The sequence below is a fragment of the Macrobrachium nipponense genome, chromosome 1, assembly GCF_015104395.2.
Source record: "Macrobrachium nipponense isolate FS-2020 chromosome 1, ASM1510439v2, whole genome shotgun sequence".
Taxonomy (NCBI): domain Eukaryota; kingdom Metazoa; phylum Arthropoda; class Malacostraca; order Decapoda; family Palaemonidae; genus Macrobrachium; species Macrobrachium nipponense.
Genome location: NC_087200.1, coordinates 114,331,502 through 114,348,944, shown reverse-complemented (window position 1 = coordinate 114,348,944; position 17,443 = coordinate 114,331,502).

Sequence of the window (17,443 nt, the reverse complement as noted above, 5' to 3'; positions counted from 1 at the left end):
CTTTAATTTATGTCATTTTTAATCACTTTGCTCCAGATCATGTTTAGCTAATTTGGGAAATAAAAAGTATATTTTTGTATCTACAAGGATTCAATAGCCCAGCTTATATCATTTGCAGAGGGATAGCCAGCAACCAAAGGTAAGAGGGTTGCTGCTTGTTTTATTTGAATTTAAACTAGTGCCGTATGGTTGAATATGCTCGGGAATATATAATATATATATTTTATATTTATATATATATATATATATATATATATATATATATATATATATATATAGTATATATATATATATATAACTTAGTACCAATAATAAATGTTGAAATCTCGATAAATTGAAGAAAATTTTCCATTTCATTTTATTGATACCTTACGAAAGATAAGGTCTACTATGACAAAAAAAAGTGCTGGTGGTTTTCTGAAAAGTCGATTGGAAGGATACACTGATGTTGGAAAATCGAGGTATGTTTGGATTTATTCAAAGCAACGAAGAAAGTTTCGAAGACTAAGAATGAAAAAACGCCTTTTTCAGTCTAGCTAAATTCAACTGACCAAGAAAAAATAAGTGTGTTATATATATATATATATATATATATATATATATATATATATATATATATATATATATATATATATATATATATATATGTACACACTTTTCTTGGTAGCTAGACTGAAAAAGGCGTTTTTCATGCTTAGATTTACCAACTTTCTTCGTTGCTTTGAATAAATCCAAACATACCTCGATTTTCCAACATCGGTGTATCCTTCCAATCGACTTTTCAGAAAACCAGCACTTATTTTCGTCATAGTAGACCTTATCTTTCGTAAGGTATCAATAAAATGAAATGGAAACTCTTCAAGCAATCTGGATTACCAGAAGATTCCAGATCCTGAAATGGATAACCAATTACCCAAGCAATGGCTCTTGCCAAATCTTGCGAGGATTTACGAACCATCTGTCCAAGAAAATTGAAGTTTCGGGGTCTTGAATTATTAGTATCAGAACTTTACAGTTTTCCAGCAATTTCATGACAAATTAACAAGAAAATGGACGGTTTTAAGGCTACAGCTATTTCATATGTTATATTTTAAAGCAAGTCGTTATTTTTTCTTTAATGATGATGTTCAAGTTATGGATACGAACTCCTAATTGAAAGAAAGGGATGAAGTTATACTTGTTCTCGCAGGATGATCGAAGTGATAGTTTTCGATTTTTTATAGAAATCGTGAATTCAAATCAGACGACTTGATTCAGTTTTTTCATCATTTTTTACTGAAAATGGAACCGTGCCATCTCTACGGTTCCATATCCATTGACGTAACTACGAGTTTGTTTACAACTGAGAAGAATATTTAACAACCAATTATTATACTTTCATTTTTGTCAGTTTATTTTAGCTTTGCTGCCTGAAGTAGAATTAAGCTACCCCTGTCAACCAGTTGTTTTCTATACCGAAATAGAGGCAGGCGACTAGGACACTCAAACGTGATTCATATCAGCCATAACACTTAATTACAAAGGTTGGCAGTTAATAACAAATTCAGAAATAGAATGCATACATGAATATCCATGAAAATTTGTTCGTTTGAAAAGTGGACCATTTATAATTGAGAAAGCGAGTGACGTCAGTCCTTCCAATTTCACATAACTAATAAATATGCAAATGCATCTGTTGACGGAGTTTGGGACTGTTGTGGAGCCTGTAGACTCCCTAACAAAGCAGAAATGTAACATATTAAAAAGTATTTGCATAAATTTAAGCTACCGTCTCTTCACATTGCTAAAACGCTTCGTTTCATAAATAATCTCTCTTTAATTATATTCACTGGTATCTTTGTTTCCAAAGGATTACAAAGCAGGATCTTCAAGAAAACTGTCTACTCTTTCCCCCCAGACATCGAATTTCATCTGCCACTCTTCCTTTGTTGCTTCTACTGAATTAATCCTTCTCCATCTGTCAGTTTCTTTTACCACAGTATAGCCACATTTATAGCATCTGACTCATTATTTAGAACACCGCCAGAAGGCACCTTAAAGCGCTTTCCTTAGTTCAATTTCCACTCAATTTGCCTTTCCCTCTGGCATTTTTATTGCGTACACTTGAGAGTAGCGTTATTATCCATATACTGTACATCTACGATTATGTACAAATGCCTATTACCAGTAGAGCAAACGATAAACCACTGTACATATACGATTATGTTCAAAATGTTTATTACCAGTAGACCAAACAATATACTACTTACATCTCTTTCTTGCATAGTTCCTTATGTTATTATTGTCATAATCTTGAAAAAAAAAGACGTTTAAAGCAATATAAAACTTTTCCTCGGGTTCTGACATATTTCTCAAATGTAATTTATTTAGTCACGTTCATATTTTGTTTATATATTACTATTCCTTTACAATCTTTCCCCTGCTCTTCTATTTATTCATATTTTGCAATCTGGTATATCAATTTCGCAGCTAACCTTACTGGCCCTCCTATGTGAGCGTCTTTGAGCGCATGAGTAGTAATAATATAAGGAAATATATAAGCCAATCCGACATTCCTTATTTAGTGAATGATTTAACAACCGATTAAACAAATTCATGGAAGACATACGAATGAACTCGTCTGCACATTCCTTAAAAAGTCGAGTGGAATACAATCTGGCTCGCATTTCTTGGCAATCTTAAAGTATTTAAGAAGCCAATGAGCAAACATTTAGTATTAAAGGAGAATTAGAGACGGGAAGAAACGCAAGTCCGCCAGCATTGGAATCCTTCAGAAGATAAAGAAAACCAAAGTGGGCCTTTACAAAGCTAGCATGATCAAGGTCTATTGGGAATGAGAGAGAGAGAGAGAGATAATTATATACATCATGGACCAGATTTCTGTTATGTAAGAGTGACCAGGACATCTCCCTTCCTCTTAGTCCAAGAAAAACTACAAAAGTACAAAAGTGTAGTGCACCTCTCAACAGAAAAGGGATGACAGTAGGAAATGGAGCCCGTAGGAGCAACGTTTGAGTGAAACAAAAAACAGAAAATCATTTAATGCGTGACGTAAAAAATACCTCTTTGGGGGGAAAAACATCTTTGTAATACCGCTGGTATCTTGTCATTGTCACTTGAATAGTTCCTCGTTGGACGAGTGGGTTACGTGCTCGCCGATTTGGTAGTAGAGTTCGCTTCACCTCACTGCCAACAAGGAATCAGAGGAATTTATTTCTGGTGATTAGAAATTCGTTTCTGGTTATGATGTGGTTCGGATTCCACACTAAGCTGTAGGTCCCGTTGCTAAGCAACCAATTAGTTCCTAACCACGTCAAAATATCTAATCCTTCGGGCCAGCCCTAGGAGAGCTGTTAATCAGCTCCGTGGTCTGTTTGAATTAAGATATACTTAACTTGTCACTTGAATTGAAAGAAACAGAAGTAACGTGACAGAGCTTTGTGTTTTGTAGAACTTTGCATTGATAATGAACTGGTAACCTTGGTTATGATCATTTAAAAATACTTTGATTCAGTAAAGCAGCTGGCTAATTAAATATTCCAAGAAGAATATATAGACGCTTTTCTATAATTTCTGTCAAAAAATAAAAATGCATTAGAATAATTATCATAATGATTCAATTTAATAGAGGTTTTCCTTGTCATTCTTCAACGTGTGAACTTATTCATTTGAGTCTTACCTTTATTGTCTGGACACGTTCGACCTATGTAAACAACATGGTTTACAGTATTAGCTTCTCTCCTTTAAATAAGTACATTTTCTCTCTCTCTCTCTCTCTCTCTCTCTCTCTCTCTCTCTTTTCACTACAGCAGTTCAGATTGCCTTTGGACCATCTTCATCCAGCTGTCATTTTCTTCTCGCTATGCTACCTTTTTTTCCTTCCATTATATTCTTGACATGCAAAATCGTTTAGTAGGTCGATATGTTCCTGTTTCAAAAATTTGTTGTTGTGAGCAAATATATATATATATATATATATATATATATATATATATATATATATATATATATATATATATATATATATATATATATATATATATATATATATATATTATATATATATATATATATATATAGATATATATATATATAGATATATATATATATATATATATATATATATATATATATATATATATATATATATATATATATATATATATATATGTATATATATCTATATATATATAGATATATATATATATATATATATATCAGGACGTGATTTTGTTTATTAGCTGAACCCAATGGGAAAATTTCAAAAGAATAGACAGTGCCATTTACTTTCGTGTATTTAACACATCTTCGGGGCCCCGATGATGTGTTAAATACACGGAAGTATTCGCCACTTTGTCTTTTCTTTTTAAATTTACCTAGTGGCTTCACCCAAATGTATATATATATTATATATATATATATATATATATATATAAAAATGATATAATATATATATATACATATATATATATCTAATAAAAGGAGCCCATAAAAACACCAAAATGTAGAGAGAAAAGTACTATATTTCAGAGACTGCTGTCTCTCTCTTCAGGTATATGAATGAGAAAAGTTTACAGAAAAGGTGGTATTTATACCAAGAGATTCGTCCACAAGTAAGCCAATTTAGGTCACCCCCGCTGATAATCTTCCTTTAATCTTCTTAAGCGTTGGTTGAATGACTACTGCGTCGACGATGTCCGATGTCCAATTCCCTTTTGAGATGTTCGTTACCTGCTTCTCTTTTATTAAGGCCGATTCCATCATTTGACTCTTGTACCGGCAGTTTGCTGCTATAAATTCCACGTGACATATTCCAGTTTATTCTATGGTTATGTTCATTTATATGGTTGAAAATAGCCGAGTTCTGTTGTCCATACCTAACTGACCGTTTGTGTTGTATTAATCTCTGGGGAAGTGGTTTACCTGTAAATCCGATGTAAGATTGGTCACAGTCCTGGCATGGGATCTCATATACCCCAGAGTCTTTGGGCGATGTCTTTTGTTGGACGTTAATCAGGGATTTGGCTAAGGTATTTGGGTAGGTAAATGCAAAAGGGTTGGATTTCCCAAGGGTGTGAGTTACTCTCTTAATCGTCTCCAGGTGGGGAATTTTTATTTTATTGGTTGGGTGTGTCCTCTGGTCTTGTCTTTAGGGGGGGTCGGTAGAAAATTACGTTTGCTTTTTGAATTGCTTTCTCAATTATATGGTCAGGATACTTTAAAGATGAAAGTTGCTTGCGAATTAGTTCAAATTCTTTTTCCAGGAAATCTGGGGAACAAATTCGTAAGGCTCTTAAGAATAGGTTGCTAGCTACACCTATCTTGATAGTATTGTCATGATAGCTAAAGTAGTGAATATGAAAGTGAGAAACGTTGGTTTTCTGTATATGGTAAATTTGTATTCTGTCGTGTCTCTGATTATTAAAACATCAAGAAAAGGAATTTTGTTGTCTGTTTCCCATCAACTTTAAATTTGATGCTGGGCACTAATGCGTTTAATTTGAGAGGAATTCATTAAAATTACACACTTATTATCCCAAAATGTTAGTATGTCATCCACGTATCTCATCCACAGCATGTTTTTGTGGTTTATTGCATTTATTTACTGTAGTTTTCAAGTATTCCATGTACAGATTGGCTAAAATAGGACTTAAAGGACTACCCATACTACACCCGAATTTTTGCTTTGTAGAATGATTCCCCGAATGAAAATACGTTATTAGATGCACATAATTCAACTAACTTTATTATTTTGTCAAGTGCCAAAGGGAAATGATCTGAATAGGGGTGGGATAATTTTTCCCTTAAAAACTGAAGAACGTCTGTACTGGTACTTTTGTGAATAGGGAGTCTACGTCAAGGCTTAAAAGTTTTATGTTGTGAAGTGGTATATGTGCTTCTCTGAATTTGTGACAAAAGTCTTCCGAATGTTTGATGTGACTGGGAGAAAAAGTGCCTAAAAAAGGAGAAAGGAGGCCAGCTAACCATTTAGAAATTTTGTAATTGAAAGCTCCGGCGCATGAAACGATGGGTCTGAATGGAAGATTGTCTTTGTGATTTTGGGAAGGACCATAAAAGTAGGGTAATTTAGATTAATTACTTTAAATTTCTCTAATAGTTCAATACTCTTTTTGTCTTGGCCAATTAATCTTACTTTCCGAAAAAAATTCTGTGGGAACAAAGTTCTGGAGGGGATTTTCGTCAGTTTTTCGTAAGTATTTGTGTCGCTAAGGAGCTGGTTGATTTTGTCGAGGTAGAAGTCTTTGTCCATTATTACAATTTTGCCGTCTTTGTCGGATCTACTTATTATAACATCTAACTTTTTTAGCGAGTGGATGGCTATCATGAATCTGCGGGGAACAGGATATTTCTTATGAAGGTCAGTTTAAAGCATTTAGTAACACTCCTTTTAAACATATCTCTTCACGGCTGTAGTTTTTGTCAGATATGAATTTATCAAAAAGCCACTATGAAGTCTAGGTTGTTTTTTGCGGTCTGGCATTAGGGCAAAGGATAAGCCTAAATTTAAAACTAAATGTTGATTTACAGTAAGGGGGTGTTGGATAAGTTTAAAACTTTGTCTTGTTGTTCAAGATTATTCCATGCGCTATTATCTATTAGGTTATTTAACTTGCGTAAAAGTCTGTTGGAATGAGTCACGCTATTATAGCAGCAATGTCGAACAGAATGAAATCAGATACCTGTATACGTGGTCCGTAGTGAGGAGGCGAAGATTAGATTGAGTTCCATATATCACTCTGCGTAGCACGAAGATGTCGTTTCTCGTATTGGTGATTCTTTCTTCCAGGAAAATCTTGTGTGATAGAGGGAAGGGGTTTGATTGCAGAGTCCATCTCCCGAATCCGTACATTTTTGGAAGTACTTGTTCTTTGAGGCATTCTTCCAAAAAGTGTTTTTGGTTTTTCAGCCGGTGTAGTCTGTTCAGTTCTTTTTCAAACTTGCGGAAAACTGGCTTGACTTCTGGAAGTGAGTGAAGAATCGTGGAAAGGCGGTTGAATTCCATAATGGCTGACAATGACTGGTAAAAATGTTCTGTGACAACAGAATTCCATCTAATAAAAGGAGCCCATAAAAACACCAAAATGTAGAGAGAAAAGTACTATATTTCAGAGACTGCTGTCTCTCTCTTCAGGTATATGAATGAGAAAAGTTTACAGAAAAGGTTGGTATTTATACCAAGAGATTCGTCCACAAGTAAGCCAATATATATATATATATATATATATATATATATATATATATATATATATATATATATATATATATGTGTGTGTGTGTGTGTGTGTGTGTGTGTGTGTATAGGGAATATGTGAATCCAGGGATGTTACGAAATCCCAAGGGCATATGTAAAATGACAAATCGATTAGGAACATTTGATAGCCCATGGCTTGTACTAAACACGTGAATACATTGGACTCCAGGGGCTAGTACCAAACACGGCGAAACAGTGAAAAGGAATCTCTGTTACACCATGTTTTTGATACTAACCCTTGGGGTTCAAATGTTCCTGAGCGAATTGGTCATTTCACATATTCCCTAGGGATTTCGTGAAATCCCTGATTGCACTTATTCCCTGTAAACATATATACATATATTTATATATAAATTGCATATATTTATATATATATATATATATATATATATATATATATATATATATATATATATATCTTCTCCGGAGGGGAGAGAACCAGAAGGTTACAGCTTTCTTATTCCTCAGAAAATCTTAAGAATGTAATAGGTGTGAATAAAACAATATATACATTATATATAGAATGTAAATTGTATATATATACTATCTATATACTATATAGGTATAATATATAACATATATAATATATATATATATATATATATATATATATATATATATATATATATATATATATATATCTATATATATATATATATAGATATCTTCTCCGGAGGCGAGAGAACCAGGAGGTTACAGCTTTCTTATTCTTCAGAAAAAAGTATAGTTTTACCAGACCACTGAGCTGATTAACAGCTCTCCTGCGGCTGGCCCGAAGGATTAGATATTTATACGTGACAAGGAACCAATTGGTTACCTAGCAACGGGACCTTCAGCTTTTTGTGGGCTCCGTACCACATTAATCGAGTAATGAATTTCTATCACCAGAAATAAATTCCTCTGGTTCCGCGTTGGCCAAGCCGAGAATCGAACTGCGGACCACCGGGTTGGTGGTCGAGCGCGAAATGCACTCGGCCAACGTGGAACTTCTTTTTCCTCGAACAATCTTAAGAATGTAATAGGTGTGAATAAAATTTTTATGTGGCTCAGAGAACTTCGTTAAAATGCTCATAAAGTTAGTATTAAGTGAACTGATAAAGAAAATCTGCTAAACGTAAATAAACAAAAACTGACAAATATAATTTCAAAGAATGAAGGCTAGGCACAGCACTGTGGGAATAAACCCATCGTCTCTCTTTTATCTTATGTGAGAGACTCTTCATCTTCCCTCACGAGGCAATTGGTTCTTGGTATTTTGAACTAGAATTCGTCAAGTAATATGGCTACTGCCCCAGTCCCCCAAAATTAAAGAAATCCCAAACAGAAAATATTCTTAGTATGGCGGAAGGCGCAACTGTTGAATAGCAATCTAAAACTTAAAGGTAGATGATTATACTAGAAAGCAAACACATGAAAGAAAAATTGATGCAAGGTAAGTTACGAAGCATTTCTTTGAAAACAACGACAGTTGGACGGGCACCCAAATCCCCTTCTCTACATCAGGACTGGAGAAAACAAGAGAGAGTAAGAAGAACGAGACGCGTCCGAACGGGAGGCGAGAGGTGTTTCTTAAAGAATGTCAGTCTATACACTGAGAGGCAGGGGAAGGATTCCATAACTTCAACATGGCTTCGTGATAAGATTATTTGAAGGCATAAGAGAAAGCCATACAATTTCAGCTTGAACAAAAGATGTAGTCTAAACAGTAAATTGCCTCCCTAGGTATCTCCTTTCACTAAATTGCTATCTATAATAAGACAGCTGCAATATGAAGGTTATATAAAATACTTTGGTACACGTATATCTGATCTCACTTTTGCTCTATTATTGTTATTATCATCATTATCTTTTGAAATGATTACAAAGGCACTTCTTCTTTCGTCAAAGAATTAATATCCGCGATCCTCCTAATTGCAACAAAGTGCCACTGCCAATTTTCCTCAGCTGAATGGCTGACAGATTTCGCAGATCTATTCTCTAATTGTCAATAAGAAATTCAGGTTCATTTATATCTCGCAGTCGATTAAATGCGCAGTTTCCTCGCACTAAACAAAAGGGTTTCATTTATAATGAACTCTTTTAATTTCACTCTTTGTTTGTTATTTTTCTTTTACTAGAATAATTAGGCGTTTCCATTTCCGTGAAAGTGCGAGTATCAACTGTCAATGTTAATTGCCGCATTAGAAATGTTCCATCTTTCATTTCTATCTCCTCCGGCGAAGTTAGAACGAGACTGTTTTCTTTGTGAAAGCGTTAGAAGGATTTCTCAAAAACGGATACGTGAATCTGGATGAAAGACGTCGGATATATTCATGAGGCGATCTTGGAAGCATCAGCTCTCAGTTAACCCCCATAAGGGGGTTGGTACCGTCAATGCGGCTCACTTGGTGCACCGCAGGCATTACTGAAGGGTGTTTGCAGTATCCCTTCGGCCCCCCCAGCTGCGCCTGCTTTTTAGCCTTTGACTTTATCTCCAGTGCCGCTTCCTGTTTACACTTCTGCTTCCCTGACTCTTTTGACTATTGCCTTCTCGTGCATTTGTGGGGATTTCTCCCAGTTCAATATTCAGTTCCTTGTGCTCCATCTCACATTTCTTATGGATCTCTTTACCTATTGGCCACCCACTCCAGCACTTCAGTGCTGAATAGCCGAAAAGTGGGCCAGTGCTGGACTTGACAGCCCAAGTTTCATAAAGCAAATAGAATCAAAACTCAGAGTTAAAGATCTGTCGTCAAGGAAACCATGTGACAATTGCAAAAGACTGGGTTTCGGTCCTATAAATCCTCAAGGCCGCACCTAAATATTTTGGGGCACTGTTTTCATATAATGACTCGTAACATTTGCTCATTACTTAGGAGTATAATGTTTAACCTTAAAATGTTAATATTGAAGGTCACTGCCAAAATAGGATGTGTCTGTCGCATACCCGAATAAAAGATTTGAACTAAATATTTGCTTCTACGTTTTCCTTTATTTATCTTTTCACAGGATGATGATTTTTAGTAATAGTGAATACTATATCTATTGCCAAATGAGCGTATTGGACAAATGCAACGCTTTTAATGTAAATTTCAGCCCTTTCCTTTTTTCATCCAATTCGGCTATTGTACTAAAATATAGCGCACACCTATTAGTAGGTGATCCTTTGAAACAAAGAAAAGAAAGGAGTATTACTGACGCTGAAGTTGTTTTCAAGCTCTGTTAAGAAAATTGCGGCAAAATTATATAAGACTATCTTTGCGTGAACCACTTTAATAGGAAAATATCAAGAACGTCGTATGCGACTTCCGTTTCTAGAAAAGTGTCACGGCACTGTATTTCTATATTTCAAATTACAAAGCAAAATCCATCTTATCGTTTGCATAGTATTCAAGACAAGCATGGACCAATATTGCAAAATACAGATTCCGATTCGCACATTTTTGGGGGGGTGGGTGTTGTCACTGATCTTTGGATTTGTCGATGAAGTCATCAAGAAGTCTGAAATATATTGACTGGTGGTTATTTACTTTAAGAACATGTTATATGTTATTGTTAGTTTGTTTGTATGGCGTTTTTTCGTTGTATAGAACCACTGGTTATTCAGCGACGGGACCATCGGCTTTACTTGACTTCCGAACCACGTCGAGAGTGAACTTCTATCACGAGAAATACACATCTATAACACCTCAGTGGAATGCCCGAGAATCGAATTCGCGGCCACCGAGGTGATAGGTTAAGACCACACCGATCACGCCACTGAGGCGCTGTTATATGTTATTAGTATTATCATCGAGATTTTATTAATATTATCATCGAGATTTTCCATTTGTGTCGATAATATATGATTAGTATTAGGATGGTTTCCTATGATTATAGCACTCAAAATGAATTAGGCCAATTCTATGAATGAAAAGAGAAACGTACAGGAAAAAGTCATCTGCCGTCTCCCTTTGAGAAAAGATAGTGGAAAATAAATAACAAAAGTGAACAGACCCAAACTGAATCTTCCCATCCGCGGCAACTCAACCCTGAACTAAGACTATCTTAATTGCGTGTCATGTTTTGGTGACTCGTTTTGACAGGAGCATTTGGGACCTACTCACCTCCCGTAATAAAATTCTCCTCCGCTGTTAGAGCAGCGGTGTGAATAATCACAGTTGCCAAGTAGACTTTTCGTCTCTCGCTGAATCGTTGTTGAAATTGCTAAGTGGCGTCAAATGGCTCTTGTCAGCGAAATCCCGCTCAATTGCCTCTTCCTCTTTTTTATTCTTCGCTCGATTCTTGTGTTTTCTTTCCTATATCCGGAGATTATTACGTCTTAAGCGTTTGTTTCTTCGTGTATACTTTTTTTCTCTTACATTTTATTTTCCCTTGTACAATATCCTCTTTACCACTTCATCCATACCAGTTGATGTTCAAGAAATTATTTTATTCTTGATTTTATCCTTGTTCAATCTAGTCATGATAACTGTATTGGTCATTTATTATTTATCAATATGTCTCACTAAGCCGCTGTTCGATGCGTCACTTTTGACATTTTTTTTTAACTACTTAAGAATAATAGACAGTCTCCGGATAGCCTTGATCATTTTGAAATTACATTTCGTTTAAATGCGGTTTTGCTGTTCGAAATACTGTCCTTGGAAGTCTCGCTCTCTGTGAGTACCTAATAAAATCGCTTTGTAAGTAATTGATCAATATCCGAGCGTGTAATTTAAATACCTAGAGAACGAATGGACGCTTTGGAGGAATCTAGATGCTTATATATATGAAGATCGCCTCCCAAAGAAATCTACTATATATGTTAGTGAGCTTCATAAAAATGAAATATTTGGCTGCATACGGATCTCTCTCTCTCTCTCTCTCTCTCTCTCTCTCTCTCTTCATATATATATATATATATATATATATATATATATATATATATATATATATATATATATATATATATACATATAACATATATATATATAGAGAGAGAGAGAGAGAGAGAGAGAGAGAGAGAGAGAGAGAGAGAGAGAGAGAGAGATTTTTACTGCCAAACATTTCGTTTTTATGAGGCTTGCTAAAATCTATAGAATTTTTTCTTTTGGGAGGCGACTTCACATATATAAGCATCTAGATTCCTCCAAAGCGTCCATTCGTTCTCTAGGTATTTGAAGTACACGCTCGGATATATATGTATATATATATATATATATATATATATATATATATATATATATATATATATATATATATATATATATATATATAGGTATGGGTATTATGTGTAGATCACCTATAAGAGCAATGAAACAAGTGTCATTATGCTCTATTGACTGGGCTTAGAGATGAAACACGGTGGTATATTACCTTAGATTGTATCATCTTTATAAGGTAAAATATAAGGGAAGACATTCAGTCTCAAAAAGTTAAGACAATGTCAACACAAATTTCACTCAATGGGTCTTTTATTCATATTCAACTGTATCATAAATAATAATAATAATAACAATAATAATAACAGCTCAGTGATTATTTGTAGCATGTAATTTATTAACCATGAAATGAGTGTGTGACCTGCTTCACCCTCTTTTCGTTCCTTTTCACTTCTTTTGGAATCACCAAGACCTCATTAGGTTTGTTTGACACCACAAAACTTCCGTCCTTTTCAGTGAATCTGATAATTTCATGTTAGTGATATCATCCGTGAAGATAGTATATTAATCTATCTCTCCCATCCCTTCTCTCTATGTAGCCGCGTGTGCCTAGATGTATAAGTGTGGAAATATGCGATTCTCTCCTCGAGAACGTTATCATGAAATTTATATCCGAGCTCTCTCTCTCTCTCTACAGTAAAAATATAAAATGGTCAGAAATAAATGAAGAATTAAACAAAGATTGGGATAACATTTTCGTAAGCGATGACATAAGGGTAAATACGGAGATATTATATAAAATATTAGAGAAAATAGTGGATAAATATATACCGAAGAAGAAAAGTAAACATCATTCATGCATACCAAGAGACAGAAGGATCTTGTTCCAGAAATCAGAAAGTGGAAAAAAGGTCTTGCAAAAGAAAAAAATGCATGGAAAGTTATAGAACTAAAAAGTAAGATAGAAATACAGAACAAAGATTATACAATCAAAAGAAAATGAAAAACGGGAATTGGAAGAAAAAAACCCTATTAAATATCAAGCAAAACCCCAAACTATTATACTCATATGCGAAGAAGATGAATAAAAGAAGAATAGAAATAGGCCCTCTGAGAATTGAAGGGAGATTAACGAATGAAAAAAAGGAAATTTGCAACATACTGGCAGAACGATATAAGAGAGAATTCACCCCTAGAATAGATAATTAAGATAATGATATAGAAGTAAGGACGAAAATAGTGAATATTTAGCTGACATAGAAATTAATGAAGCTGATATTGTGCAGGCAACTTAATTGAAATTAAAAATGGAAAAAGTGGAGCTGCTGCAGGGCCTGATGGAATCCCTGCTATTTTGTTAAAGAAAGTAGTTCATTCTATCGCAAAGCCACTTGCAATATTATTAAGACAAAGTGTAGATACAGGCAAGATTTATGATGAGCACAAATTAGCATATATCACCCCTACTTTCAAAGTGGATCAAGACTTGAGGCAAGTAATTATAGGCCTGTGTCTAACATCACATATTATGAAAGTGTATGAAAGTTGTAATGAAGAAAAATATTAAGAAACTTAATAAAAAATAATTTGTTTAATATAGGACAACACGGTTTCGTACCCGGAAAAAGTACACAAACCCAACTGTTAGTCCACGTGAGAACATATTCAAAAATATGAAAAGCGGAAATGGAAACAGTATTGTGGTTATCTAGACTTTGCAAAAGCTTTTGACAAAGTAGACCATAATATATTAGCAAAGAAAATTAGAAAACACAATATCGTAGATAAAGTAGGAAGATGGTTAAAAGAATTTTTACACAACAGAAAACAGATAGTTATTGCAAACGATGAGAAATCGGATGAAACCAAGGTAATATCGGGTGCCACAAGGTACGGTGTTAGCTGCAATACTGTTTGTTATTATGATTGAAGACATAGACAGTAATGTTAAGGATTCGGTAGTGAGTAGTTTCGCTGATGACACAAGAATAAGTAGAGAAATTACTTGTGATGAAGATAGGAACGCTCTACAAAGAGACCTTAACAAAGTATATGATTGGGCAGAGGAAAATAGGATGGTATTTAACTCTGATAAATTTGAATCAATAAATTATGGAGACAGAGAAGGAAAGCTATATGCATATAGGGGACCTAATAATGAGGACAATCACAAATAAGGAAGCAGTTAAAGACCTTGGTGTGATGATGAATAGGAACATGTATGGCAATGATCAAATAGCAACTTCTTTTGGCAAAATGTAAAGCAAAAATGGGAATGTTGTTACGGCACTTCAAAACAAGAAAAGCTGAACACATGATTATGCTTTATAAAACATATGTTCGTAGTCCACTTGAATATTGCATATGATATGGTACCCACACTATCAAAAGGATATTGCACAAATAGAGAGTGTACAAAGGTCCTTTACAGCTAGAATAGAATAAGTTAAGGACCTTGACTACTGGGAAAGACTACAATCATTAAAATTATATAGTCTAGAAAGGAGAAGAGAACACTACATGATAATTCAGGCATGGAAACAGATAGAAGGAATAACAGAAAATATCATGGAACTAAAAATATCAGAAAGAGCAAGCAGAGGTAGATTAATAGTGCCCAAAACAATACCAGGAAAAATAAGGAAAGCACACAGGACATTAATCCACTACGCACCCAGCATCGATAATGCAGCGTCTATTCAATGCGTTGCCAGCTCATCTGAGGAATATATCAGGAGTGAGCGTAGATGTGTTAAGAATAAGCTCGACAAATATCTAAACTGCATCCCAGACCATCCAAGATTGAGATGCAAAATATACCGGAAGATGTAGTAGCACTCTCTGGTAGACATTCGAGGTACCTCACACTGAGGGACCTGGGGCAACCCGAACGAACTGTAAGGTCTGTAAGGTCTGTAAGGTCTCTCTCTCTCTCTCTCTCTCTCTCTCTCAGTGATCAGTCCAGATGCGGAAATCCCCTTGGCTTATGTTTTGGTATTTCTTTTTTTTATAAATGCAACCATCAATTTCTCTCTCTCTCTCTCTCTCTCTTCTCTCTCTCTCTCTCTCTCTCTCTCTCTGCGTGTGTGTGTGTGTGTGTGTGTGTGTGTGTGTTTAGAAAAGCTGGAAAAAGCCAAGCTCCGTAAATCTTGGGCCAGAGGTCGACAAACTTCTGTTGAAACTTCTGTGCAGATACATGAAGCAGCTGATGCAATGGAACATTCTGACAGGTAAAGAATAAAAGCAGCATTGACTATTTTGAACCGGGTCTATATTCAATATTAATATCTATTATTAGCGGGTTTTGTTCATGCAGGTATTTATTTGGAAATAAATGCAATACAAGATGACATGAGGTGACAAATAGAGATCCACAAAAAGAGAGAGAGGGGAAAATACAGTGAAGCTAGGAAGGTTATGGACGAAGTGGCCGATTTTTTATGGAAACAAAAGTTGATGTGTATGAAGGGATTATGAGGCCAAGAACCCGTAACGGGATGCAAACACTAGAATAAAGGAGGCTACATAGATGGTATTGTTTTGTTGTATGTGAAAGAGTTAAATAAGTTGATGTGCTGATCTATATTTACATTTATAGTTTATATATAATAATATATATATATAGATATATATATATATATATAATATTATATATATATATATATATGAAGTAATAATAGTCCACACTTATGTAAAAATGTGTATTAAAAATTCATAAAAGACGAGAGCTTTCGTCTACTTGATCAGTAGACCTCATCAGCCGTACTGATTTTTCCTTTTCAAAAAATATATACAAAAAAGTTACGAAGGACAGGCAGGACTCTGGAACCGTCCCCAAGGGAGATAACAACCAAAAACAAACTATTTCCATCAATGTTATTCCCTCTTCAAATGTCTGGCCAAAAGACGAGCCGATCGTCGTGGTTGAACTACTCCTCTGTGTGTTCGGCTGTTCCCTCGTCCAAATCTTCTGCATCGGCACCTGCAATGGGGGTTCTTCCTTCCAATGCCTGGGCAGGAGAAAGAGAGACCAAGGTATATAGAATAAGGTCGCGGGGTATTTTCGTGACAGGCCTGGAGGCCAGGGTGGGAGCGGTCAAGGCAAGTACTACCTTGGGAAACTTAAGTACCTTGGGTCGAAGAGATTAGGCCTGTAAGATGTCCTTTTCACTCTGTTATCTTGTATACGTTTGGTGTTCTTTTTGAATTCATATAGGTCACTGTACTACACTTACAAAATCGTGGATTGATAATGTTTGGCTCTCTAATATATAATAGAAACCTTAAATTAATATGCTTGACAGGACTTAAAATAAATATTCAATTAGACAAAGGCTTATGTATAATTTTACAATACATTATTTAATAAACTAACATAGATAGACATAGATAACACATAACAGTATCTGGCTTCATAATGGAAATGAAAAATACTTAGTAAAAGTTAAAAAAACAACAATTTTTAAAATTTTCATGGCATTATTTAGTTAATTTGTGCATCTTTTTCTTTTTTTGCTACTTGTATAAAATTTGGGCATTCAGAGCTCTCATCCTAAAAAAACATCCGACATCTGACAAAAAACAATATCACTTTAAAAGGCAAGGATAAACAATTTTCAATTGTGACGTGCCAAGTCGCATAATACTCCATTGCCTGGTCTCAGTGTATTTTCTCCATTGTATGTTTGAAACATTTTTCCATTACCTTTAATTTTTCAAATAACTCAGCACTTGGTTCCGTTAATTTTATCATCATGTTGCTCTACTGCACTAATCCAGGTACCTTTCACTATTTTAAGTTTACATCCTAAGAACTGATAATCTGAAATTTAGATGCCACATAACCTCCAACATATCGAAGGTCCTCTTCGTCTGCAACATTCTCTAAAGTTATTTCGGTGAAATTCATTTTCAAAGTTTTCTGAATCTTCTTCTGGATCTTCTCATCTTCAGTAGGAGGCAAACACCATTGCAGAAAACTCATAAGCTCTCTTTCAAGATCGGTTTCATTTGAATCATTATTTTTTCACAACTTTTCTCTTGACTG